The sequence below is a fragment of the Triticum dicoccoides genome, chromosome 3B, assembly GCF_002162155.2.
Source record: "Triticum dicoccoides isolate Atlit2015 ecotype Zavitan chromosome 3B, WEW_v2.0, whole genome shotgun sequence".
Classification (NCBI taxonomy): Eukaryota; Viridiplantae; Streptophyta; class Magnoliopsida; order Poales; family Poaceae; genus Triticum; species Triticum dicoccoides.
This window is the reverse complement of record NC_041385.1, coordinates 781,011,682-781,020,106: the sequence shown is the minus strand read 5'-3', so window position 1 is coordinate 781,020,106 and position 8,425 is coordinate 781,011,682.

Sequence of the window (8,425 nt, the reverse complement as noted above, 5' to 3'; positions counted from 1 at the left end):
CCCTTGAGTCGAGTCGAAACCAGTGATGCTGTGTCTAGTTCTGAAACATCGATTGGCTCATGTTGTAATTAAACTTTAATGAACTTGTAGTATGTCTCTTTGGTTTCGAGAGTCGTTCAACTTAGATGTAATCGATGCTATTAATGTCTTGCTTTTCTCTTCCGATCGTTCTATTGCATACTTATATATTGCTTATGTATTGTCTGTGAATAGGTACTAACGTTTCGTTTGGCTAGTGCATAGCGATGCCGTCGTATGTCATGTACAAGGGTAAGGTTCCCGGAGTCTACGACGACTGGGAGGAGTGTCAGAGACAGGTTCACTGATTCAGCGGTAACAGTTACAAAGGGTACACCACTAGGGCCGAGGCCGAATCTAGATACACCCGCTATCTAGTGGGAGAGGGGAGGGAGCGTTGGAGGAACCGGATGAAGACGAGTTTCATCGTGATGATGCTCATCGTGATGACCTCAGCTCTCTTCTATGTGATGGTAGTTTAGATGATCGATATCGACTTGTAATGTGAAGACAAACTCGCTACTCACGGTCTAGAGACTTGTAATATAATGTTCTATCTTTGTTCGGTCTTTTCAATTCGGAGACTAATATGATGAATTGTATTCGGAGACTAATATGATGAATTGTATTCAGAGACTAATCTTCGATTGTATTCGATGAATCTGTTGTTGATGTGTGTTGTCTATATTTTGTCCAATTATACATTTTGTAACCTGTGCAAAAAACAGAAAATAAAAAAATAAAAAAAACCTAATATTCATACTAATGGCGCATCACATCACAGTTCGCCATTAGTATGCCAAAGGATACTAATGGCGCATCATTAAACAGTGCGCCATTAGTATGCCGAAGTTACTAATGGTGCATCTTGTTGTTGTGCGCCATTAGTATGCCAAAGCACCTGGGTATACATGGCCCCCTGGGAGGCATACTAATGGCGCACTGTTGTATATACTAATGGTGCATCTGAGGTCCGTCATTAGTATACCAGATACTAATGGCGCACCAGTTGTGCGCCATTAGTAAAATATACTAATGGCGTGGCACTAATGGTGCACCACTAATGCGCCATTAATGGCCAAATTAGGTGCGCCATTAGTAGGCCTTTTCCTAGTAGTGGTACCCACGAGTTGATGTGAAAGTCGAGCGGGCCCGTAGAGCACCCGCGAGTTTTCCACGTGGCACGGCCGGGCAGTCTGGGCCCTTGCCGTAAGTCCACGAGACGGGGCGACGGGGTCACATTATCGTGAGTCTGTGCTTGTCACCGCGAGCCCCCAATGCACTAATAGGTTTGGATATTTGTTTTGAGTTGGCCTCTGGCCTTTACGCACTAACCACCACGCGAGAATAGTTATGGGCCTCGACGTTGCAGTATCAGCCGAAGCTTTGTCAGACGTCCAGTTCAGCAGTGCGGCACGGTAGGATCGTGCTGGCCATCCGAGGCGGTGCTGGTATTCACCCTGCGCGCAACGACCCAGAGTGCTGCGGGCGATGGGCCTAAGACCCCGGAGTGCTTAGGATGTAGATCGGCGGGGACCTCTCTGTTGAGCCTAGGTAGGGCTACGACATGTTGATCTTCCGAGGCTGGGCATTGACCCCAGAACGGTGTGTCCGGGCAGAGTGATCGAGTGTGTTGGGTAATGTGGTGCACCCCTGCAGGGAAGATATATTTTGGAATACCGTGTCCGCGGTAATGGACGTCCAGACTTATATCTTGATCTTATATAACTAGAAATGGATATTTGAGATATGTGATGGATATGTGGCTCCGAGATTGCTTTCTCGCAGGGAGTCGAGGAAGAATCTCTGGGCATTAATGTTACAACATGTTTGTTAAATATAAACTGTTATTCTTTACTCTTCTACATGCTGCAAGATGCTCAGAGCTGCTTGAAGATGCTAGTCTTTGATAGGCTAAGCCTTCCCCCCTCTATTCTGGCATTCTGCAGTTCAGTCAACAGATACAAAACCTTCCATTTGATACCAATGCATACTTAGTATAGATCTGATGCTTGCGAGTATTTTGGATGAGTACTCACGGTTGCTTTGCTACCCCCTTTTCCCCCTTCTTACTTCTTTACGGTTGTTGCAACCAGATGGTGGATCCCTGGAGTGAGATGCCACCGCTGATGGATGCTACTACGTGAAGATCGCCGACGACCAGGAGTAGTTAGGAGGTCGCAGGCAGGACGCCTTGCCTCTTTGATCGTTGTTGCTTTTGTGCTAGCCTTCTTAAGGCATCCTTGTTTAACTTATGTCTGTACTCAGATATTGTTGCTTCCGCTGACTCTTGTGTATCGAGCTATGTATTCAAGCCCTCGAGGCCCCTGGCTTGTAATATAAAGCATGTTTTATTCTGATTTGTGTCTAGAGTTGTGTTGTGATATCTTCCCGTGAGTCCCTGATCTTGATCGTACACATTTGCGTGTATGATTAGCGTACGATTGAATCGGGGGCGTCACAGGTAGGTACGTAGTTCATGTTGTTGTTTCTGTGATCATGATAAAACAATACAACATTTATTCCTTGATTTCCCGCTTGCCAAATTGCTTTGGAGAACCATTCATATAGCCTTCAACATCAATCCTCCAGTTGACATTGGGTCATTGTTTGGAACGTGGTTAGCTGGGGTTGAGCATACTATTGCGACTCATATTCGGATTGGAATATGTGCGCTTTTATGGGCTCTATGGAACTGTCGGAATGATTTGATATTTAACAGACAACACACTTTAACTTACTTGCAGGTCATCTTCAGAGCTACCGCTTGGATCCGTATGTGGTCCTTACTCACTCCTACGGACTCCAGGGAGCCTTTGGTTACTGGGTGCAACCAGTGGGAGATGGTAGCACGGGCAATATTCAACCGGTTCGGATGGCGGTTCACTACTAGGAAAACCCTTATTAGTAGCACTGGTTATTTGGCTATTAGTAGCGCGGGTGGGCGCGCTACTGCTACGGTGCTATAGCTACTTTTTAGCAGTAGCACTTGTTTTAACCAGCGCTACTGCTATCTGTATCTAGCAGTAGCGCGCCTCTGCCCATCGCTACTGCTAATGCTAGTAGTGTGGCCCAACAAACAAACGCTACTAGTAAGCAGCGCTACTACTACTCCAATAGCCCACGCTACTGCTAGTATTTCCTTTTTTTTATGTTGTTGTATTCGTATTTTTACTTGCTTTATACAGTTACAACATACACATACACTGGAACTATATGAAAAAGGAATGTCTCATCATCATCATCGAAGTGGTAGAACATAGTCTCATCATATCAACAGTCTCAACACAAATGATGTCGATCTCATCATCATCTCGAAATAGCGATACACATGACATGTATCTTACATTGTCACCGTAGACACATGTTTCATCATCTACCTAAACTAAGACATACACGATAAGAGCGATCACGATGATCAAAAGTGGTATTATGTAGTAGTTTTTGTAGTGGCGATGGTTCTGAATCCCCTGTTTTGCTATGAATGTCAAGTAACTAGCTTCGGCTTCCGCTCTGCTATCAAACCCTTTCTGGCTTCCGCCGGAGAAGCCAGAGACTTGGGCCTGACACTCTGGCCACTCATCATACACACCCGGAACATGCCCTACATACATGGCATACCACTTCCTCGCCATCGTTGATCTATATACCTGTCAGAGATGCACATATATATACCATGAAGCGAATTCAACAAAACGGTTATGAAATAGAAGCAACATATATAGTAAACATAGTTAACAAATTTTATCGTACCGAAAGTAATTAACTAGAGCGCGGCACCATACATCTAATAGTTTCGTCGTACTGAGAGATTCGAAGTTTCGTCGTACATAAAGTAACAAGTAACTAAACAGACACATTGTTTTTAAGCAGTGCACTCTTCCCATCTGTCCATATCTGGGAGGACAGACCCAAGCTTAGTGAAAGGCATCATGTCCTGACGCTGTAGGGCAATGCGGGTCCGGACGTAAGCTCGCGATATTGGGCCGGCGTAGAACATCCCATTCTCTTCGAGGACATCTTTGATGATGATGGACGCAATTTCCTGTTGGATCCGATAGAAATCATTTCAAAGTCGATTATCTGGCACGGCTCCAAAGGCTTCGGCCCATCTCTGGATATGGGTATCGGATGAAGATTTCATGCAAACTGATTGCACATCCCTTCTGTACTCCATCATTAGATGGATGACGTAGAATCCATCATTCTAACTTCTTGCCGGTTGATGGATGCAACATAAGTCAGCCTTGTGGGTGAAACAAAGCCCGGCCTTATTTGTTTTTTTTGTGTTGGATGTAGCCACCCCGCATGCTGAAGCCCATCAAAGCTCTGTTCAGAACATACTTTATGTGTGTGTAATCTTTCTTCTGTATGTTCTTCGACGGGTCCAAATATAGAGCGCGGGAGTAACGCGGGTAAAGAACAATGAGAACGGCACGACACCCCCGCCTGCACAAAATACATGATCAAGTTTATCCTCCATGCGTGCAAAGTAACTATTGAAATGCACGAAAGGATGTATATATGTGTTATAGTGCTATCCGCGGATGACTTACCTGAGATGATAAGGTAGGAGAATCATTTCTTTGTCATTATTGCTGACCAAGAATTCTTTGATGTACTCACTCGCATATTGACGGTTAGCATCGTTGACTGACAAGAAGCCCTCATGCATGTAGTATGGGTCCGCGACCGCGAGACCAGTGACTTGCTCTCTCCTGACGATGTAGTTCATGTGCAGCGCATATAAGTGGACGAACGTAAAAATGAGTATCCTCATTTGAAACATCTGGAAGATGTAATCAAACCTCAGGAAGAAGAGGTCCGTGGGGCATGTGTGGACATACATCTTGCAACTGCTCGGCACATGAATCCTATAAAGTGGGTATCCTGGATCATCCGAGGCGAGGAGGCTTCTCTCTGTCGAAAGCACATGGTCATGGAGTCTCCTGAGATCCCCTTCTATGGCAGCTAGTGCATTCGCCGGTACCATTGGCTCTCCCGCGACATGGATTAATGGTGCATGTTTCATCGGTACATGGTCAACCTTGGTCGAAGGCTGCTGGCTGCTAGAACCAACATTGCCAGCTTTATTGGATTTTCTTGCCGCCGGTCTCTTCCTCTGCTTCTTCTTGGTGGGCTGAGGTGCTGGTGGGTCTGTCAGACCCTCCCTGAGCACCACCCCTAGTGTTGTCGGGCTCAACATTAGTCGACTCTGGCTAAGTAGTTGAGCTTGGGTGGAGCCGGCATCTGGAGGCGTGTCCTGTGAGGATTGCATGAACAAAGACTTCTTGCACTCCCGAGGATGTTCCGGCTCTGGTACATGCATCTCATATTCATATGGTTGACTCATTATGACTTCGTTGTCAAAGGAAGTATTGAAATACTGGTTAGGGTCATCGTAGGCATCCTCCATGTCATGATCCCTATCCTCTTCCATGGGCAGATGGCATCATCTGTCGGCGGAAAAGTTGGCCCTCCTTCCTTATGTCTCTCGATCTCAGCAAGCAGCACAGATGATGGTTTTACTTGTGTAGGTGGTGTTGTGGTCATACCTTCATGAGGTCCTGTTGGTGTGCTCCCGGTCACCTCGACACGAAGAAGATTTTTCGGCCATAGGATCGGCCAATTTTTGCATTGGCCAAGCTGCATGGGGGTCTCATCATCCTCTCCATCGGTTTGTATCGGATGAGGGAGACCCTCATAGCCCGCTTTCACACTCGCCACGGAGACCCTTAAGGCGTTATCATGCATCTGCCGGCGGTGAAACAATCGATCCTTAGGCTTCACTATAGTACCCTTCCCCACATCCACTAACCCGCCCTTCATGTTGTAAAGGAGGGTGCATGGAGTGGAGGCGGCCTACAAAGACATATACGTGCGGCATCAGAGATCCAAAAAGAACGGCAACTGAAGATTAATTACTTAGTTGAGTTGATGAAGGTGCGACGACGTGTATTTACCGTGAGGGCGTCAAGCTCAGCCAATGTCGATGGCTCGACATTCAAGCCAGAGACGGAGCTAGGGCTGCTGTGAGAGCTGGGCGCAGGAGCAGGTGCTGGAGGAGGTGCTGGTGCGGTTGCCATACTAGGTACGAGTATGGGTGCGATGTTCATTGAGTTGCTCCCGGTGAAGCTGGGCATGGGAAATTCACTTGGTGGCGCATTTGGATTTTGTTGCACCCATGTGACCACTGTTGGAATCAAGGTTGTAAAGGGATCCACGAAATCAGATCTACGGGCAGCGATTATCTCAGCTTTGGTCTCAGCCTTTGCTTTCTCCATCGCCCGCGCCACCTTCTCGTTGATAGTCACTTGACTGAACTTCTTTCTCTGTCTTTTGGCCTCGGGGTCCTCGCTATAATAGTACTTCCAAGTGGCCCCATCCCCGGCACCATGCACACGTCCATATTGCAGCCGCTGGCCGGGTGGGTGTCCCATCATTATGTTCATGGCCCGGTTGAAAGGAGTGTCCCACTTGTACTTCGCCGACGACTGAGTCGACTGAGTCGACGAGTCGCTCTCGGCCGCCGCAAGCTTGTGTTGCTCTCTCTGCAAAATGGACCGTGAATCATTTACGAATGCGACTAGAATGTAGTAGACTTCATTGATCAGAACCTAATATGTAAGGTGGTAAAAGGATAATTACTAGTATTCTCATGAATTTCCTAGTCGGCCCGTTGGTGAAAAAATCTTTTTCTTGGGGTCCCACGAGAATCGGGCCCTGATGAAGTCGTGCTCCTGCTGGTCCGTGAACTCAGCCAATGGGTCTGGGATCCCCAGACGTTCACGTTCTGCGTCCTCCTTAGCCCACACGGGCCTCTTTCCCATGTAACCACGACTTCCAAGGCGGTGGTTCCCCATGTTCTTTGCCTGCAGCTGTTTGCCTCTCTCCGACCTGGCCTTGGCAGCTTCTTCATTGCAAGTCTCCTTGAACTTTTCAAAGTCCTCTATTGTAATTTTCGGATTGTCTGCAACAATCTCGGCGTAGGTTTCATGGTCTACTTGAATCTCCTTTTTCACCCTAGTTTTCCAAGCGCTCAATGCGTTGCTGAAATTCCCTAGGGCTTTATTGTTGATTTTTTTTCATGGCATGATCATCCCATGGGTCGACTTCGTCATTATGACCCGGGAACAGGAATCTTGCGTGCAACCTTGTTAGAAGCAGCTTCTTCAACTGATCATTCTTCCATATTTTTGTGGTGTTGATGTTAGCGGTATACCGTAGGATGCATGCTAGTTGGTTGCCGTAACACGCTGCCACTTCTCGCGGCTCTATTGGCTCGAACTCGCCAGGGTGCACCGCCATGACCACCAGTCTTCCGGTGCCAAGCTCATTTCGGTGTCGTGTCCACTTTTCCTTCTTTCCCTCACTGGCTTGGGAGGTCCCACCTTCCGTGCTATAGTTAGGAACATCATCAGTGCCAGTCTCAGTGCCGGTGTCGTTGGTGGCATCAGTGTCGGCGCTAGCGCCACCACCGTCGTCATCCACCGGACACCTAGCTTCCTATCTCTCCTGATCCACCAAAAAGTCGAGGTAGGCGCGTGCTCGACCTAATTGGGAGTGAGAACCTCCGGCCTCATCGTTGTCGGTCATGTTTCCTAGGGTTCAATGTCGTAGTCGTTTAATTATCAAGCTTCATATAATAAAGTGAATAATGACAAAAAAAGTGACGACCTTTGTTTTGCCAGAAATGTCGTTCATTCCCGTCGCGACAAATCTCAAGCACTTGATATGTCCAACTTTCTAGCACAAGTCATGCCGAAATTCACGGAAAATTTCGGCATGACCTTTGCTAGAAAGTGCACATATAGAGCACCTGAAATTTGCCGGAATAGAAATGAATCAACATTTCCGGCAAAACATAGGTCACGTAGGTCAATATTTTGCCAAATCATCAATATAAGCTACAAAACTGATCTAACTACATAGAAGATCTCAATAGCAGCCAAATCATCACACACACACTGAATTAACTGAATCATGCATGATTCAGTTAACTGAATTTACTGTCAATAGCAGCAGCACACATGCATCAATATTAACACTAACTGAATTTCAAAAATTAACTAAGCAGCAGCACACAAAATATTTAACTGAACAGTGTGCTCTAACTGAATTTCAAAAACAGCAGCAGCACACATGCATCAATATTAACACTAACTATTACTGGGCTAACACTAACACTAACAACAATTAACTAACTAGCACTAACAGCAAACACTAACTAACACTAACAACAACTAAATTAAGGCACATGTCTAGTGCTAGCTGGCGTTGTTGGGCGTCGCCGGCTGCTTCACGGAGGGAGGCGCTGAAGGGGTCGGGGTCGGTGGCCGGCGTCGGGGTCACCGGGGTCGCCGATCTGCAGAGAGCGGGAGGGGGTCAGAGAGAGCGAGAGCCGGGG